The sequence below is a fragment of the Mobula birostris genome, chromosome 9 (genome assembly GCF_030028105.1).
Source record: "Mobula birostris isolate sMobBir1 chromosome 9, sMobBir1.hap1, whole genome shotgun sequence".
Classification (NCBI taxonomy): domain Eukaryota; kingdom Metazoa; phylum Chordata; class Chondrichthyes; order Myliobatiformes; family Myliobatidae; genus Mobula; species Mobula birostris.
The window spans coordinates 94,612,933-94,633,093 of NC_092378.1; positions in this window are offsets into that span (position 1 = coordinate 94,612,933).

Consider the following 20,161-nt stretch of genomic DNA (forward strand, 5'->3'; position numbering starts at 1 on the left):
GAAACACTTGGTCTCCCGTTACTGATTTGAACACTCACAGCTTCCTGTTACTGATATTGAACTCTCATAGATCTCTGTTACTTATATCAAACACTCACAGCTCCCTTTTACTGATATAGAAAATGCACAACTCACTGTTACTGATTTCAACACTCACAGATCCCTCTTACTGGTATAGAACTGCCACAGATCCCTGTTATTGATATTGGACACTCACAACTCCTGCTACTGATAATGAAATATCACGTCTCACTGTTACTGATTCCGAATACTCACAGCTCCCTTTTGCTGATATCAAACACAGTCCAAATCATTGATGCTTATATAGAACACTCTCCCAGCTCTCTGTAACTAATTTCAAACACACTCCCTGCTCCCTACTGATATCAACCCTATTCCAAACTCCCTGTTATGGATATCAAACACTCTCAGATCTTTGTTACTTATGTAGAACATTCACAACTCTCTGCCTAATGACATCAAACACTCAGAACACTCAGATCACTGTTATTTACATCGAACACTCACAGCTCCCTTTTGCTGACATTGGAAAGTCACAGCTCCCGGTTACTGATATTAATCACTCACAGCTCCCGCTTACTGATAACAATCGTACTGCAAACTCCATGATGCCTATATAAAATACTCTCCCAGCTCCCTGTATCTAATTTCTAACACACTCTCAGCTCCTTGTTACTGATATCAAACTCATTCCAAACTCCCTGTTATTGATAACGGACACTCGCTACTCTTTGTTACTGATATTGAACAGTAACTGATCATTATTTTTAATATCAAGCAATCACAAAGCACCTGTACAGGGAACTCTCACAGATCCCTGTTACTGATATCGAACACCCACATCTCCCTGCTAATGTGATTAATCACTCACAGCTCCCTTTCACTGATATTAAGCTCCATGATGCTTAGACCATAAAACACAGGAGCAGAATTAGACCCGTCAGTCCAGGGTCTGCTCCGCCACTTCATCACAGCTGATCCCGCTTCCCACTCCACCCCATACACCCACTTTCTCGCCATATCCTTGACACCCTGACCAAGCAGGAAATATTCAATTTCCACATAAATATACCCACAGACTTGGCCTCCACCGCACTCTCTGGCAGAGCGTTCCACAGATTCACTACTCTCTGACTAAAAAAATTCCTCCTTACCTCTGTTCTAAAAGGTTGCCCCATCAATTTTGAGGCTGTGTCCTCTAGTTCTGGATATCCCCACCATCCACCTTATCTAGTCCTTTCAACATTCGGTAGGTTTCAATGAGATCTCCTCCGCATTCTTCTAAATTCCAGTGAGTACAGGACCACAGCTGCCAAACACTCCTCATATGTTAACTCTTTCATTCCCGAATCATCCTCGTGAATCTCCTCTGGATTCTCTCCAATGACAACACATCCTTTCTGAGATATGGGGCCCAAAACTGTTGACAATACTTCGTGTGGCCTGACTAGTGTTTTGTGAAGGATCAGCATTATCTCCTTGCTTTTATATTCTATCTTCCTTGAAATATTTGAATTTATTTAAATTTATTTGAATTTGAATTTATTTAAATCTTCCATCCAACTCACAATGTGAGGGAGTAAAATCATTTGTGTTATGACTCCATCGCAATGTACAGACATGTGAATTGATAAGTGTAATGGCTTGTAGGAAGAAGCTGTCCCATAGCCTGTTGGTCCTGGCTTTAATGCTGTGGAATCATTTGCCAGATGGAAGCAGCTGAAACAGATCATGGTTGGGGTGACTGGTATCCCCAGTGACCTTCCAGGTCTTCTTTCTGCACCTACTGCTGTAAGTGTCCTCACTGGAGGGAAGATCACATCCACAGATGCGCTGGGCTGACCGTACCACTCCCTGTGATGCCCAGCGATCAAGGTTGGTGTAGTTCCCGTACCAGGGGCAGTGATTCACTCAGTCAGGATGCTCTCAATGGTGCCCCTGTAGAAGGTCTTGAGGATCTGGGGACTCATGTCAAACTTCCTCAGTTGCCCGAGGTGGAAGAGACACTGTTGTGCTTTTTTTTTGCCACACAGCCAGTGTGTACTGTCCAGGTGAGATCAGTGGTGATGTGTATACCGAGGAACTTGAAACTACTCACCCTCTCAACTGCAGTCGCATTGATGTTGATCAGGGCAAGCCTGTCTCCATTCCTCCTGTAATCCACAATCAGCTCTCTTGTTTTTTTGGACATTGAGGGAGAGGTTGTTACCTTGGCACCATTGTGTCAGGGTGTCAACCTCTCCTCTGTAGGCTGTCTCTTTGCCACTAGAAATAAGGCCGATCAATGTCGTGCCATCTGTGAATTTGGTCAGCAGATTGGAGCTGTACATGGCAGCACAGTCGTGGATGTAAAGGGAGTAGTGGAGGGGACTCAGGACACAACTCTGGGGGGCACCTGTGCTGAGAGTCAGAGAGGCAGAGGTGAGGGAGCCCATCCTTACCACCTGTTGGCAATCCGATAGAAAGTCCAGGATCCAGCTGCAGAAGTAAATGCCAACATTGCAATTGCTTTCTTTATCACAGAATCAACCTTCTGGGAGTCTTGCATGAAGACTCCTGTCCCTTTGCACCTCTGATATTTGAATTTTCTCCCCATTTAGTTAATAATCTGCACTATTGTTCCTTTTACCAAAATGCATTATCATGCACTTCCCAACACTGTATTCCATCTGCCACTTTTTTTGCCCATTTGTCCAATTTGTCAAAGTCCTGCTGCAATCACGTTGCTTCCTCAGCACTACCTACCCCTCCAGCTATCTTTGTATCATCCGCAAACTTTGCCACAAAGTCATCAATTCCATTATCCAAGTCACTGATAAACAATGTGAAACGTAGTGGTCCCAATACTGACCTCTGTGGAGTACCACTAGTCATCGGCAGCCAACTAGAAAAGGCTCCCTTTATTCACACTCACTGCCTCCTGCCTGTCAGTCATTCCACTATCCATACCTTTACTGTAACACCACAGGATTTTATCTTGTTAAGCAGCCTCATGTGTGGCACCTTATCAAATGCCTTCTGAAAATCCAAGTAAATAACATCTATTGCCTCTCCTTTGTCCACCCTGCTTGTTAATTCCTCAAAATACTCTAACAGATTTGCCAGGGAAGGTTTCCCTTTGCAGAAACCATGCTAACTCTGACTTATTTTATCATTAGTCTCCAATGACTATCCTTAACCTTATCCTTAATAATAGACTCCAACACTTTCCCAGCCACTGAGGTTAGGCCAAATGGCTTATAATTTCCTTTCTTTCGTTTTCCGCCCTTCTTAAAGAGTGGAGTGACATTTGCAATCTTCCAGTCCTCTAGAACCATGCCAGAATCAAATGATTCTTGAAAGATCATGACCAATGTATCTGTTATCTCTTCAGCGACCTCTCTTAGGACTCTGGAATGTAGTCTATCTGGTCCAGGCGACTTATCCACTTTAAGACCTTTGAGTTTGCCTAGCACTTTTTCCTTTGTAATAGCAATGGCACTCACTCCTGCTCCCTGACAATTATGACCTACGGACCTCTGGCACACTGGCAGCATCTTCCAGAGTGAAGACTGATGCAAAGTACCCATTAATTTCATCTGCCATATCTTTATCCCCCATTACTATCTCACCAGCATCATTTTCCAGTGGTCCAATATCAACTCTAACCCCCCTTTTACTTTATATATAACTGAAAAAACTTTTAGTATTCTTCTTTATATTATGGGGCAGTTTGCCCTCATATTTTATCTTTTTTCTTCTTATAGCTTTTTTAGTTGCCTTTTGTTGGGTTTTAAAAGCTTCCCAATCATCCAACTTCCCACTCGATTTTGCTACCTTATATGCCCTTTCCTTGGCTTTTATGTAGTCCTTAACCTCCTTTGTCAGCCATGGTTGCCTACTTGAGAACTACTATTTCTGTAGGATATATCTATCCTGCGCCTTGTGAACTATTCCCATAAATTTCAGCCGTCTCTGTTCTGCTGTCAACCCCACCAATATCATAGAAACAGAGAAACATAGAAAACCTACAGCACAATTCAGGCCCTTCGGCCCACAAAGCTGTGCCAAACATGTCCTTACCTTAGAAGTTACCATAGCCCTCTAATTTTCTGAGTTCCACGTGCCTGTCCAGGAGTTTTTCAAATCCGCCTCCACCACTGTCGCCGGCAGCCCATTCCACACACTCACCACTCTCTATGTAAAAAAACTTACCCTGACGTCTCCTCTGTACCTACTTCCAAACACCTTAAAACTGTCCCCTCTCATGCTAGCCATTTCAGCCCTGGGAAAAAGCCTCTGACTATCCACATGATCAATGCCTCTAATCATCTTATACACCTCTATCAGGTCACCTCTCATCCTTCATCACTCCAAGGAAAAAAGGCCAAGTACATTCAATCTATTCCCATAAGGCATGCTTCCCAATCCAGGCAACATCCTTGTAAATCTCCTCTGCACCCTTTCTATGGTTTCCACATCCTTCCTGTAGTGAGGGGACCAGAACTGAGCACAGTACTCCAAGTGGGGTCTGACCAGGGTCCTATATAGCTGCAACATTACCTCTTGGCTCCTAAACTCAATCCCACGATTGATGAAGGCCAATACACCATATGCCTTCTTAACCACAAAGTCAACCTGCACAGCAGCTTTGAGTGTCTTATGGACTTGGACTCCAAGATCCCTCTGATCCTCCACACTGCCAAGAGTCTTACCATTAATACTATATTCAGTCATCATATTTGACCTACCAAAATGAACCACCTCACATCTATCTGGGTTCAACTCCATCTGCCGCTTCTCAGCCCAGTTTTGCATCCTATCAATGTCCTGCTGTAACCTTTGACAACCTCCAGACTATCCATAACACCCCCAACCTTTGTGTGATCATAGCCTCCTCCGATCCAACCGGGAAAGCTCCTCTCTGTAATTCCCTTTATTTCATTTTGATACTGATGCATGTGAGTAATACTTCTACCTCTCAAACTGCAGGATGAATTCAATCATAATATGATTACTACCTCCCAAGGGTTCCTTTACATTAAACTCCCTAGTAAGATCTGGCTTATTTCCACCACTCAATCTAAAATACCCTTTTCCTGAGTAGGCTGAATATACCTAGATAAAACACTCTTATATAAAACACTCATCTGGTCTCCTGTAACTAATTTCTAACACACTCCCAGTTACTGATATCAAATGCTCTCAGATCTCTTTTGCTTATGTGGAATACTTACAGCTCCCTGTGATTGATATGAAACACTTTCAGATCTCTGCTACTAACATCAAACACTCGCAGTTCTCTGGTACTGTTATTGGAAACTCACAGCTCTCTGTTACTGACTTTAGAAATAACTCCCAGTTACTTGGTGTGGATATTCAAAACTCATCCATGTACCTTTTACTGATATATAACACACTCCCAGATCCGAATTACTAATAGTTAAATCTCACCATCCTCCCTGTTACTGATATCAAACACTCACAGCTCCCCATTACTGATACTGGACTGTCACAGATTCCTGTTACTGTTATTAAACACTCACAGCTCCTAGTTGCTGATATTAAACACAAACAACTCCCTTTTGTTGATATCACATGCACTCAAAACTCCATGATACTTGTATAAAACACTTACAGCCTCCTGCAACTAATTTTTTATCAAACTCCCAGTTCCAGTGATATTGACACTCAAAGTTCCCTGTCACTGATATCAAAGACTCTGTTTGTTTTCTCATAGCTAATTCACTCAGAGGCCCTTTCTACCTGCATTTCAGTCTTTCAAATTCCTTAACTGATATTAAAAATCCTCATCTGCATGTTACACATTTCCACACACTCTCAGGCATCTGCAATACTCTAAATTCCCTTTAAATGTTGTAAAAGGGAACTTGGCTTCTTCTTGGTAATATATAACATTCTCACACTTTCTTCTTCCTTATCTCTTACAAAGCTCAGCTCCACCCAGCAGCATCTCTACTTTCTGCGAAGGCTGAGAAAAGTCCATCTCCCACCCCCATCCTCATCACATTCCACAGAGGATGTATCGAGACCATCCTGAGCAGCTGCATCACTGCCTGGTTTGGGAATTGCACCATCTCAGATCGCAAGACCTTGCAGCGGATAGTGAGGTCAGCTGGAAGATCATCGGGGTCTCTCTTCCTGCTATTACAGACACTTACACCACACGCTGCACCCGCAAAGCTAGCAGTATTGTGAAGGACCCCGCGCACCCCTCACACAAACTTTTCTCCTTCCTGCCATCTGGCAAAAGGTACCGAAACATTTGGGCTCTCACGACCAGACTGTGCAACAGTTTCTTCCCCCAAGCCATCAGACTCCTCAATACTCAGAGTCTAGACTGACATCTATATCATTTATCATTATATTGTAATTTGTCCTCTACTGTGCCTATTGTCTTGTTTATTAATTATTGTACTGCCCTGCACTGTTTTGTGCACTTTATTTAGTCCTCTGCAGGTCTGTGGTCAAGTGCAGTTATTTTTATGTTGTTTTACGTAGTCCAGTGTAGCCTTGTGTTGTCTCATATAGTCTAGTGTAGTTTTGTGTTGTTTCATGTAGCAGCATGGTCCTGGAGGAACGTAGTTTCGTTTTTACTGTGTACTGTACCAGCAGCTTATGGTCAAAATGACAATAAACTTGACTTGATTACTCATACAAAAAATACACCCACATGATTCTGATACTAATGTCTGAAATACTGATAGCACACCAATAGTGATATCTAACACACTGTAACACTGTTACAGGACCTAACCGTATGAGCTTCACTTGTGATAATTAACACATTCACAGCTGGTACTGATTTCTAACGCACACCAGCTTTTTCTTCCTCATATTACATAGCCCCAACTTTCTGTAATACACAGCAGTCACCCTGTTTCTTGTATCTGATAACTGACACACCCAGTTTTCTGTCACTGATATTAATGCTCTTGTTACTGGTCTAACAGATAATTCTACGCCTGATATCTAACAAGCATACAGTACCTGGTCAATAATATCCAGCACACCTCCAGCTCTGTGTTGCTGATTTTGATTACGGTTCATTCCCAGCTGCCTATTACCAATATCTAACATAATGCAAGCCCCCGTTATTGAATTCACAGATTACTGGTTTGCTGTTACTGACATCTAACACAAGACCTGCTGCTTGTTGCTGATACCTAAAGCCTGCCGTATGCAGTTCCTAAAAGCTAATAAATGCATAGCTCGCTGGTTGCTAGAGCTAACGCCCACCCAGCTCCCTGAAACTGAAAACTAAAACATTTACTTCTCTCTGTTACTGATACACATCTCATTCTGAGCTTCATCATCCTGACATCAAACAAACCAGCCGCTTTCTCTTGCTCACACCAGACACACCTCCAGCTTCAGTTTATTGATACAAAAGCACATTAAAGATCCCTGCTCCTGAAAGCTAACAAACCCACAGCAGTGTTACTAATCTCTAATATACTACAACCTCCTTGAAATCTGACACTTGGTATTGCTTTCTTTGAATTTCAAGATACCTCCAGCTACTTCTTACTGATGCAGAATACGTGGAAGCTAAAACTCGCACTGTCACTGACAACAAACTCACTCAAAGCACAGAGTAAATAAACAGAGCTCATCTTACTGATATCGAACAACCCATAGCTCCACTGAAATACGACACATGTACAGCTCAGACACCTAAAAAACTCATAGCGCAAAATTACCGATATCAAAACCTTATAAAATTTTCAGTCACAAATATTTACCAGACATATAATATATAACAGTTACTTAACAGATATAAAAGAGCAAAGTAACGAGCTACTGTTGATGAATGGTACATGAACCCTTGAAGACTACATCAATACTTTGCTCTATTATACCACTATTTATTTTCAAATAACTCCTATTGTGACTTACAGTATTTTATGTATTCCGCTGTACTGCTGCTGCAAAACAATGAAACTTCCCTGTTACAGATATCAAACACTCTGTAAATTCCATAACTGAGATCAAAAACTCTACCAGTTCTCTGTTACTGAGATTGCACACTCAATCAGTTCCCAGCAAATACTCTCCATCTTCTGTGTTACTAAGACTGAACTCACTCCCATGTCTCTGCTGCAAACTACAAACACTCTCCCAGTTTGCCATTACTGATATAAAAAACTCTCCTGGTTACTGATATCAAACGATCTCCCAATTTCCTCTCACTGATATCAAACACTCTCCAAGCTCCCATTACGGAGATCAAAAGCTCTCCTAGATTCCATTTACTGACAGTCACTCACCCAGTTCCCTGTTATGGATATAAAACACTCTCCTAATTCTCTTACTGATATCGAACATTCTCCCAATTCCCTGTTACTGAGATCAAACTCTCCCCTAATTTCCTGTTAATTATTTCAAGTACTCTCCCATTTTGCAGTTGAAGATATCAAGCACTCTACCAGTTCGCTGTGGCTGATGAGAAAGACACTCACAGATCCATGTTACTGTTAGCAAACACTCGCACAATTTCCCATTACTGATATAAAATATTCTCCCAGTTCCCTGTTAATGGTATCTCACACTCACAGACCCCTGTTACTGATATCAAAAACTCTCCCAGTTCCCTGTCACTGATATTAAACACTCTCCCAGTTCCCTGTCACTGATATAGAACACTCTCCCAGTTCGCTGTTACTCTTATCGGTCATTCTCCCAGTTCCCTGTTACTGATATGGAACACTCTCCTAGTTCCCTGTTAATGATATCCCACACTCACAGACCCCTGTTACGATATCAAGTGCTCTCCCAGTTCCTTGTTACTAATATCAAGCACACTCACAGTTTCTTGTTACTGATATCAAACAATCTGCCGGTTCCCTGTTACTGATATCGAACAGTCTCTGTTCCCTGCTAGTGATATCGAACAATCTCCCAGTTCCCCGTTACTGATATCAAACACTCTCCCAGTTCCCTGCAAATGATATCGAACACTCTCCGTTCCCTGTTACTGATACTAAACAATCTTCAGAGTTTCTTGTTACTGATAGCAAACACTTTGCTTTCCCTGTTACTGATATCGAACACTGTCCCAGTTCCCTGCTACTGATATCGAAACTCTCCCAGTTCCCTGTTAATGATATCCCACACTCACAGACCCCTGTTACGATATCAAGTGCTCTCCCAGTTCCTTGTTACTAATATCAAGCACACTCACAATTTCTTGTTACTGATATCAAACAATCTCACAGTTCCCTGTTACTGATATCGAACAATCTCCGTTCCCTGTTAGTGATATCGAACACTCTCCCAGTTCCGTTACTGATATCGAACATTGTCCCAGTCCCCTGTTAATGATACCCCACACTCACAGACCCCTGTTACGATACCAAGTGCTCTCCCAGTTCCTTGTTACTAATATCAAGCACACTCACAGTTTCTTGTTACTGATATCAAACAATCTGCCAGTTCCCTGTTACTGATATCGAACAGTCTCTGTTCTCTGCTAGTGATATCGAACAATCTCCCAGTTCCCCGTTACTGATATCAAACACTCTCCCAGTTCCCTGCAAATGATATCGAACACTCTCCGTTCCCTGTTACTGATACCAAACAATCTTCAGAGGTTCTTGTTACTGATAGCAAACACTTTGCTTTCCCTGTTACTGATATCGAACACTGTCCCAGTTCCCTGCTACTGATATCAAAACTGTCCCAGTTCCCTGTTAATGATATCCCACACTCACAGACCCCTGTTACAATATCAAGTGCTCTCCCAGTTCCTTGTTACTAATATCAAGCACACTCACAGTTTCTTGTTACTGATATCAAACAATCTCCCAGTTCCTTGTTACTGATATCGAACAGTCTCCGTTCCCTGTAAGTGATATCAAACACTCTCGCAGTTCCCCGTTACTGAATTCAAACACTCACCCAGTTCGCTGTTACTGATATCGAACACTCTCCCAGTTCCCTGTTACTGATATTAAACACTCTCCTAGATCTCTGCTACTGATATCAAACACTCTACCAGTTCCCTGTTACTGATACCGAACTCTCACACAGTTCCCTGCAAATGATATCGAACACTCTCCGTTCCCTGTTACTGATACCAAACACTCTTCAGAGTTTCTTGTTACTCATAGCAAACACTCTGCGTTCCCTGTTACTGATATCAAACACTCTCCCAGTTTCCTGCTACTGATATTCAAACTCTCCCAGTTCCCTGTTAATGATATCCCACACTCACAGACCCCTGTTACGATATCAAGTGCTCTCCCAGTTCCTTGTTACTAATATCAAGCACACTCACAGTTTCTTGTTACTGATATCAAACAATCTCACAGTTCCCTGTTACTGATATCGAACAGTCTCCGTTCCCTGTTAGTGATATCGAACACTCTCCCAGTTCCGTTACTGATATCGAACACTGTCCCAGTTCCCTGTTCATGATATCCCACACTCACAGACCCCTGTTACGATATCAAGTGCTCTCCCAGTTCCTTGTTACTAATATCAAGCACACTCACAGTTTCTTGTTACTGGTATCTAAGAATCTCCCAGTTTCCTGTTACTGATATCGAACAGTCTACGTTCCCTGTTAGTGATATCGAACACTCTCCCAGTTCCGTTACTGATATCGAACACTGTCCCAGATACCTGTTAATGATATCCCTCACTCACAGACCCCTGTTACAATATCAAGCCCTCTCCCAGTTCCTTGTTACTGATATCATACACTCTCCAAATTCCATAACTGAGATCAAAGACTCTACCAGTTCTCTGTTACTGAGATTGCACACTCAATCAGTTCCCTGCAAATACTCTCCATCTTCTGTGTTACTAAGACTGAACTCACTCCCATGTCTCTGCTGCAAACTACAAACCCTCTCCCAGTTTGCCATTACTGATATAAAAAACTCTCCCGGTTACTGATATCGAACGATCTCCCAATTTCCTCTCACTTATTTCAAACAATCTCCAAGCTCCCATTACGGAGATCAAAAGCTCTCCTAGATTCCATTTACTGACAGTCACTCACCCAGTTCCCTGTTATGGATATAAAGCACTCTGCTAGTTCTCTTACTGATATCGAACATTCTCCCAATTCCCTATTACTGTGATCAAACTCTCCCCTAATTTCCTGTTAATTATTTCAAGTACTCTTCCATTTGCAGTTAAAGATATCAAGCACTCTACCAGTTCGCTGTACCTGATGAGAATGACACTCACAGATCCATGTTACTGTTAGCAAACACTCACACAGTTTCCCATTTCTGATATAAAATATTCTTCCAGTTCCCGGTTCATGGTATCTCACACTCACAGACCCCTGTTACTGATATCAAAAACTCTCCCAGTACCTTGTCACTGATATCAAAAACTCTCCCAGTTCCCTGTCACTGATATAGAACACTCTCCCAGTTCGCTGTTACTCTTATCGGTCACTCTCCCAGTTCCCTGTTACTGATATGGAACACTCTCCTAGTTCCCTGTTAATGATATCCCACACTCACAGACCCCTGTTACGATATCAAGTGCTCTCCCAGTTCATGTTACTAATATCAAGCACACTCACAGTTTCTTGTTACTGATATCAAACACTCTCCCAGTTCCCTGCAAATGATATCGAACACTCTCCGTTCCCTGTTACTGATACCAAACACACTTCAGAGTTTCTTGTTACTGATAGCAAACACTTTACGTTCCCTGTTACTGAAATCGAACGCTCTCCCAGTTCCCTGCTACTGATATCGAAACTCTCCCAGTTCCCTGTTAATGATATCCCACATTCACAGACCCCTGTTACGATATCAAGTGCTCTCCCAGTTCCTTGTTACTAATATCAAGCACACTCACAGTTTCTTGTTACTGAAATCAAACAATCTCCCAGTTCCGTTACTGATATCGAACAGTCTCCGTTCCCTGTAAGTGATATCGAACACTCTCCCAGTTCCCCGTTAATGATATCAAACACTCACCCAGTTCGCTGTTACTGATATCGAACACTCTCCCAGTTCCCTGTTACTGATATTAAACACTCTCCTAGTTCTCTGTTACTGATATCAAACACTCTCCCAGTTCCCTGTTACTGATACCGAACTCTCACACAGTTCCCTGCAAATGATAGCGAACACTCTCCGTTCCATGCTACTGATACCAAACACTCTTCAGAGTTTCTTGTTAGTCATAGCAAACACTCTGCGTTCCCTGTTACTGATATCGAACACTCTCCCAGTACCCTGCTACTGATATCGAAACTCTCCCAGTTCCCTTTTACTGATATGGAACACTCTCCTAGTTCTCTGTTACTGATATCAAATACTGTCCCAGTTCCCTGTTCTTGATACAGAACTCTCTCCCAGTTCCTTGCAAATGATATCGAACACTCTCCGTTCCCTGTTACAGATACCACTCTTCAGAGTCTCTTGTTACTGATATCAAACACTCTGCGTTCCCTGCTACTGATATCAAACACTCTCCCTGTTCACTGCTACTGACATCAAACACTGTCCCAGTTCCCTGTTAATGATATCCCACACTCACAGAACCCTGTTACGATATCAAGTTCTCTCCCAGTTCCTTGTTACTAATATCAAGCACACTCACAGTTTCTTGTTACTGATATCAAACAATCTCCCAGTTCCCTGTTACTGGAATCGAACAGTCTCCGTTCCCTGTTAGTGATATCGAACACTCACCCAGTTCCCCGTTACTGATATCACTCCCCCAGATCGCTGTTACTAATATCGAACACTCCCCCAGTTCCCTGTTACAGATATCGTACATCCTCGTTCCATGTTACTGATATCGAACATTCTCCCAGTTCCCTGTCACTGATATCAAACACTCTCCCAGTTCCCTTTTACTGATATGGAACACTCTCCTAGTTCTCTGTTACTGATATTAAACACTCGCCCAGTTCCCTGTTATTGATACCGAACTCTCTCACAGTTCCCTGCAAATGATATCGAACACTCTCCGTTCCCTTTTACTGATACCAACCACTCTTCAGAGTTTCTTGTTACTGATATCAAACACTCTGCGTTCCCTGTTACTGATATCGAACATTCTCCCAGTTCCCTGCTACTGATATTGAGCACTGTCCCAGTTCCATGTTAATGATATCCCACACTCACAGATCCCTGTTACGAAACCAAGTGCTCTCCCAGTTCATGTTACTAATATCACGCACACTCACAGTTTCTTGTTACTGATATCAAACAATCTGCCAGTTCCCTGTTACTGATATCGAACACTCTCCCAGTTCCCTGCTACTGATATCGAAACTCTCCCAGTTCCCTGTTAATGATATCCCACACTCACAGACCCCTGTTACGATATCAAGTGCTCTCACAGTTCCTTGTTACTAATAGCAAGCACACTCACAGTTTCTTGTTACTGATATCAAACAATCTCTCAGTTCCCTGTTACTGATATCGAGCAGTCTCCGTTCCCTGTAACTGAAATCGAACACTCTCCCAGTTCCCCGTTACTGACATCAAGCACTCACCCAGTTCGCTGTTACTGATATCGAACAATCTCCCAGTTTCCTGTTACTGATATTAAACACTCTCCTAGTTCTCTGTTACTGATATCAAACAATCTCCCAGTTCCCTGCTACTGGAATTGAACAGACTCCGTTCCCTGTTAGTGATATCGAACACTCACCCAGTTCCCCGTTACTGATATCAAACACTCTCCCAGTTCGCTGTTACTGATATCGAACACTCTCCCAGTTCCCTGTTACTGATATCGAGCACTCTCCCAGTTCCCTGTTACAGATATCAAAAACTCTCGTTCCATGTTACTGATATCGAACATTCTTCCAGTTCCCTGTCACCGATATCAAACACTCTCCCAGTTCCCTGTTACTGATATCGAACACTCTCCCAGTTCCCTGTTACTGTTATCGGTCACTCTCCCAGTTCCCCGTTACTGATATGGAACACTCTCTTAGTTCTCTGTTAGTGATATCAAACACTCTCCCTGTTCCCTATTATTGATACCGAACTCTCTCCCAGTTCCCTGCAAATGATATCGAACACTCTCCGTTCCCTGTTACTGATACCAAACACTCTTCAGAGTTTCTTGTTACTGATATCAAACACTCTGCGTTCCCTGTTACTGATATCGATCACTCTCCCAGTTCCCTGCTACTGATATCGAGCACTGTCCCAGTTCCCTGTTAATGATATCCCACACTCACAGACCCCTGTTACGATATCAAGTGCTCTCCCAGTTCCTTGTTACTAATATCAAGCACACTCACAGTTTCTTGTTACTGATATAAAACAATCTCCCAGTACCCTGTTACTGATATAGAACAGTCTCCGCTCCCAGTTAGTGATATCGAACACTCTCCCTGTTCCGTTAATGATATCGAACACTGTCCCAGTTCCCTGTTAATGATATCCCACACTCACAGACCCCTGTTACAATATCAAGCGCTCTCCCAATTCCTTGTTACTGATATCAAACACTCTCCCAGTTCGCGGTTACTGATATCGAGCACTCTCCCAGTTCCCAGTTACAGATATCGAACACTCTCGTTCCATGTTATGATATCAAACATTCTCCCAGTTCCCTGTCACTGATATCAAACACTCTCCCAGTTCCCCGTTACTGTTATCGGTCACTCTCCCAGTTCCCTGTTAATGATATCCCACACTCACAGACACCTGTTACGAGATCAAGTGCTCCCCCAGTTCCTTGTTACTAATATCAAGCACACTCACAATTTCTTGTTACTGATATCGAACATTCTCCCAGTTCCCTGTCACTGATATCAAACACTCTCCCAGTTCCCTGTTACTGATATCAAACACTCTCCCAGTTCCCTGATATCGAACACTCTCCATTCCCTGTTCCTGATATCATACACTTTCCCAGTACCCTGTTACTGATTTCGAACAGTCTCCTAGTTCCCTGTTACGGATATCACACAGTCTCCCAGTTCCCTGTTACTATATCAAACAATCTCCCAGTTCCCTGTTACTGATATCCAATAGTCTCCATTCCGTGTTAGTTATATTGAACCCTCTCCCAGTTCGCTGTTACTGATATCCAACAATCTCCCAGTTCCCTGTTACTGATATTGGACACTCACAGTTCCCTTCGACTGATATCGAACACTCTCCCAGTTCCAAGTTACTGTTACCAAGTACAATCCCGGTTCTCTGTTACTGTTATCAAACACTCTCCCAATCCCTGTTACTGATAACGAACACTCCCCAATTCCCTGTTACTGAAATCAAAAACTCTGCCAATTCCCTGTTACTCAAATAAAACACTCTCCAAATTCCCTGTTACTGATAACGAACACTCCACCAGTTCCGCGCTACTGATATAAAACATACTCCCAGTACCTGTTACGGATATCAAACTCTCCCCCCGGTTCCCTGCTACTGATATCGATCAATCTCCCAGTTCTCTGTTACTGTTATCGAACACTCTCCCATTTTTGTCACTGATATCGAACACAGACCCAGTTCGTTGTTACTGATATCGAACACTCTCACTGTTCCCTGATATCGAACACTCTCTGTTCCCCGTTACTGTTATCGAACACTTTCCCAGTTCCCTGCTACTGATATCGAAACTCTCCCAGTTCCCTGTTAATGATATCTCACACTCACAGAACCCCTGTTACGATAACAAGTGCTCTCCCAATTCCTTGTTACTAATATCAAGCACACTCACAGTTTCTTGTTACTGATATCAAACAAGCTCCCAGTTCCCTGTTACCCTTATCGGTCACTCTCCCAGTTCCCTGTTACTGATATGGAACACTCTCCTAGTTCTCTGTTCATGATACCGAACTCTCTCCCAGTTCCCTGCAAATGATATCGAACACTCTCCGTTCCCTGTTACTGATACCAAACACTCTTCAGAGTTTCTTGTTACTGATAGCAAACAGTCTGCGTTGCCTGTTACTGATATCGAACACTCTGCCAGTTCCCTGCTACTGATACCGAAACTCTCCCAGTTCCCTGTTAATGATATCCCACACTCACAGACCCATGTTACGATATCAAGTGCTCTCACAGTTCCTTGTTACTAATATCAAGCACACTCACAGTTTCTTGTTACTGATATCAAACAATCTCACAGTTCCCTGTTACTGATATCGAACAGTCTCCGTTCCCTGTTAGTGATATCAAACACTCAACCTTTGACCCGTTACTGATATCAAACACTCTCCCAGTTCGCTGTTACTGATATCGAACCCTCTCCCAGATCCCTGTTACTGATATCGAGCACTCTCCCAGTTCCCTGTTACAGATATCGAACACTCTCGTTCCATGTTACTGATATCGAACATTCTCCCAGTTCCTTGTCACTGATATCAAACAGTCTCCCAGTTCCCTGTTATTGATAACGAACTCTCTCCCAGTTCCCTGCAAATGATATCGAACACTCTCCGTTCCCTGTTACTGATATCAAACACTCTCCCAGTTCGCTGTTACTGATATCGAACACTCTCCCAGTTCCCTGTTACTGTTACCGGTCACCCTCCCATTTCCCTGTTAATGATATCCCATGCTCACAGACCTCTGTTACGATATCAAGTGCTCTCCCAGTTCCTTGTTACTAATATCAAGCACACTCACAGTTTCTTGTTACTGATATCAAACAATCTCACAGTTCCCTGTTACAAATATCGAGCAGTCTCTGTTCCCTGTTAGTGAGAGCAAACACTCTCCCAGTTCCGTTACTGATATCGAACACTGTCCCAGTTCCCTGTTAATGATATCCCACACTCACAGACCCCTGTTACGACATCAAGTGCTCTCCCAGTTCCCTGTTACTAATATCAAGAACACTCACAATTTCTTGTTACTGATATCGAACACTCTCCCAGTTCCCTGTTACTGATATCAAACACACTCCCAGCTCGCTTTTACTGATATCGAACACTCTCCCAGTTCCCTGTTACTGATATGAGCACTCTCCCAGTTCCCTGTTAATGATATCCCACACTCACAGAACCCTGTTACGATATCAAGTGCTCTCCCAGATCCTTGTTACTAATATCAAGCACACTCACAGTTTCTTGTTACTGAAATCAAACAATCTCCCAGTTCCCTGTTAATGGTATGGAACAGTCTCCGTTCCCGGTAAGTGATATCGAAAACTCTCCCAGTTCCCCGTTACTGATATCGAACACTCTCCCAGTTCCCTGTTACTGATATCGAGCACTCTCCCAGTTCCCTGTTACTGTTACCGGTCACTCTCCCATTTCCCTGTTAATGATATCCCACACTCACAGACACCTGTTACGATATCAAATGCTCTCCCAGTTCCTTGTTACTAATATCAAGCACACTCACAGTTTCTTGTTACTGATATCCAACATTCTCCCAGTTCCCTGTCACTTTTATCAAACACTCTCCCAGTTCCCTGTTACTGATATGGAACACTCTCCTAGTTCTCTGTTACTGATATCAAACACTCTCCGTTCCCTGTTATTGATACCAAGCAGTCTTCAGAGTTTCTAGTTACTGATATCAAACACTCTGCATTCCCTGTTATCGTACACTGTCCCAGTTCCGCGTTAATGATATCCCACACTCACAGACCCCTGTTACGATATCAAGTGCTCTCCCAGTTCGTTGTTACTAATATCAAGCACACTCCAAGTTTCTTGTTACTGATATCAAACAATCTCCCAGTTCCCTGTTACTGATATCGAACACTCTCCATTCCCTGTTAGTGATATCGAACACTCTCCCAGTTCCCTGTTACTGTTACCAGTCACTCTCCCAGTTCCCTGTTAAAGATATCCCACACTCACAGACACCTGTTACGATATCAAATGCTCTCCCAGTTCTTTGTTACTAATATCAAGCACACTCACAGTTTCTTGTTACTGATAACCAACATTCTCCCAGTTCCCTGTCACTTTTATCAAACACTCTCCCAGTTCCCTTCTACTGATATAGAGCACTCGCAGTTCCCTTCTACTGATTTCGAACACTTTCCCAGTTCCCTGTTACTGATAACGGACACTCCCCAATTCCCTGTTACTGAAATCAAATACTCTGCCAATTCCCTGTTACACAAATAAAACACTCTCCAAGTTCCCTGTTATGATAACGAACACTCCACCAGTTCCGCGCTACTCATATAAAACACTCTCCCAGTACCTGTTACGGATATCAAACTCTCGCCTGCTTCCCCGCTACTGATATCGAACACTCTCACTGTTCCCTGTTACTGATATCAAACACTCTCACTGTTCCCTGATATTGAACACTCTCTGTTCCACATTACTGGTATCGAACAATCTCCCAGTTCCCTGTTACTGATATCAAACACTCTCCGAGTTCCCTGTTACTGATATCAAACACTCCCCCAGTTCCCTGTTACTGTTATCGGCCACTCTCCCAGTTCCTTTTTACTGATATGGAACACTCTCCTAGTTCTCTGTCACTGATATCAAACACTTCCCCAGTTCCCTGTTATTGATACCGAACTCTCTCCCAGTACCCTGCAAATGATATCGAACACTCTCCGTTCCCTGTTACTGATATGAAACACTCTCCTAGTTCTCTTTTACTGATATCAAACACTTCCCCAGTTCCCTGTTATTGATACCGAACTCTCTCCTAGTACCCTGCAAATGATATCGAACACTCTCCGTTCCCTGTTACTGATACCAAACACTCTTCAGAGTTTCTTGTTACTGATATCAAACACTCTTACGTTCCCTGTTACTGATATCAAACACTCTCCCTGTTCCGTGCTACTGATATCGAACTCTGTCCCAGTTCCCTGTTAATGATATCCCACACTCACAGAACCCTGTTACGATATCAAGTGCTCTCCCAGATCCTTGTTACTAATAACAAGCACACTCACAGTTTCTTGTTACTGAAATCAAACAATCTCCCAGTTCCCTGTTACTGGTATGGAACAGTCTCCGTTCCCGGTAAGTGATATTGAAAACTCTCCCAGTTCCCCATTACTGATATCGAACACTCTCCCAGTTCCCTGTTACTGATATCGAGCACTCTCCCAGTTCCTCGTTACTGTGACCGGTCACTCTCCCATTTCCCTGTTAATGATATCCCACACTCACAGACACCTGTTACGATATCAAATGCACTCCCAGTTCCTTGTTACTAATATCAAGCACACTCACAGTTTCTTGTTACTGAAATCAAACAATCTCCCAGTTCCCTGTTACTGGTATGGAACAGTCTCCGTTCCCGGTAAGTGATATTGAAAACTCTCCCAGTTCCCAGTTACTGATATCGAACACTCTCCCAGTTCCCTGTTACTGATATCGAGCACTCTCCCAGTTCCTCGTTACTGTGACCGGTCACTCTCCCATTTCCCTGTTAATGATATCCCACACTCACAGACACCTGTTACGATATCAAATGCACTCCCAGTTCCTTGTTACTAATATCAAGCACACTCACAGTTTCTTGTTACTGATATCAAACAGTCTCCCAGTTCCATTTTACTGGTATCGAACACTCTCCCAGTAACCTGTTACTGATATCGAATACTCACTCAGTTCCCCGTTACTGATATAAAACACTCTCCCAGCTCCCTGTTGCAGATATCAAACACTCTCGTTCTACGTTACTGATATCGAACATTCTCCCAGTTCCCTGTCACCGATATCAAACACTCTCGCAGTTCCCCATTACTGATATCGAACACTCTCCCAGTACCCTGTTACTGTTATCGGTCACTCTACCAGTTCCCTGTTACTGATATGGAACACTCAACTAATTCTCTGTTACTGATATCAAACAGTCTCCGTTCCCTGTTACTGATACCAAGCACTCTTCAGAGTTTCTAGTTACTGATATCAAACACTCTGCGTTCCCTGTTACTGATATCGAACACTCTCCCAGCTCCCTGCTACTGATATCGAACACTGTCCGAGTTCCGTGTTAATGATATCCCACACTCACAGACCCCTGTTACGATATCAAGTGCTCTCCCAGGTCCTTGTTACTAATATCAAGTACACTCAAAGTTTCTTGTTACTGATATCAAACAATCTCCCAGTTCCCTGTTACTGATATCGAACTCTCTCCGTTCCCTGTTAGTGATATCGAACACTCTCCCAGTTCCCTGTTACTGATATCGAGCACTCTCCCAGTTCCCTGTTACTGTTACCGGTCACTCTCCCAGTTCCCTGTTAATGATA